Consider the following 1,443-nt stretch of genomic DNA (forward strand, 5'->3'; position numbering starts at 1 on the left):
AGGGCAGGTTCTCATCCAGAGAGAGGAAGTTGAACCTGTAATTTGGCCATGGACTTACGTGACTTTCAAGGAGTACTTGGTCGAGCTTTCCAGACCAGGTTAGGCAGAGAAGAGAGAAAAGGAGCCCTTCACGTTAAATCAAGCTCGGGAGCTCTCAGGACTTGGTGGGCTGCGACTTTAGTACAGGGTCTCCCAATAGGAAATAGATACAGAGATGAAAAAACTAGTATCCTGGCTATAACGTCATCTGTCTATGGGATCTTTCACACTATTGACCTCCAAGACTGGTTTAGGTGCTCTGGATGGCTAGGCAGGTATCCCCTTCCTGCCTCACCGACCCCAAACTTCATGCTCTTAAACAAGAGTGGCTTTTCCAAACAGAGAACTTATAACTAGTTAATGGTATAAGTCCTATTTCCCCAGCTACACCTACCAGTCTATCAAAAACAAATGTTACTGATAGGAAACGCTACATGAACCAGTCCCAGATTGCTACAGAATCTTATATTGTAAATTACTTTTATACATGCAAACTGTAATACTATCTTTTTATGTGTTTTATTTGTAGCCAAAGCTATCCTTTCTCTGTACCACTCATTCTTTTCTTCAAATACAATTTAATATAACTTTTCTTAGGACTATTTGGTTCTTCTTAATCTCTCTCTATTTTATGACTTCAATTCTTATTTACTGTATTTAAGGCATTTAAATCATACTTTTTAAAAAGCTCTTTATAGTAGAAAATATTTAGGTTCAGCAAAAGAGAGAGGAAAGTAGAGGAAAGTCCCATATACTCGGTACTCAAACATATATACAGTTGCATCATTTTCAATACTCCACAGTAGTAAGTATATCTGTTATAGTTGATGAGTTTATAGTGACAAAGCACAGTCATCTCAAAACTATTACATGCAAGATAAAATATAATATTTATCCGATAGGTCTTTCATCAGAAAATTTTTGGTAGTCTCACCCTACTGTTTATAGCATTACTTGTCTTGGAAGTTGAATTCATAGTTAAAAATTGCAAGCATACTTTAAAAACCATTCCACACAGGTGCATCCTAGTGAGACTTCAGTTACAGCCAGAATACAGGGCTTATGTTGAAAAGCAATCTCTCTAAATTAAATTTGAATTTGTTTCTGAGGATATTCCAGGTAATCTGTCACTTGTCTGAGACTAACTTCTTGTAAATTAGATAATGTAGGCATGTCTGAAGCCTTTAGAGAGGATGACAGGCACGTCTGACTTGCAGGCTGTGCCTCTAAGTTTAAGGGATGATTCTCTTTCCTCCACATAAGCCCAAGCTAAAAACAGGCATTTTTGTAGCATTCTTTTTCTAAGCAACCTTTTAAAAAAAGTTTTAAGTTACATTTTTTATTTACTCAATTATTTATTTGTGCCTGTGCCTGTGCCTGTGCCTGTGCCTGTGCCTGTGCCTG

The sequence above is a fragment of the Mastomys coucha genome, unplaced genomic scaffold, assembly GCF_008632895.1.
Source record: "Mastomys coucha isolate ucsf_1 unplaced genomic scaffold, UCSF_Mcou_1 pScaffold16, whole genome shotgun sequence".
NCBI lineage: Eukaryota > Metazoa > Chordata > Mammalia > Rodentia > Muridae > Mastomys > Mastomys coucha.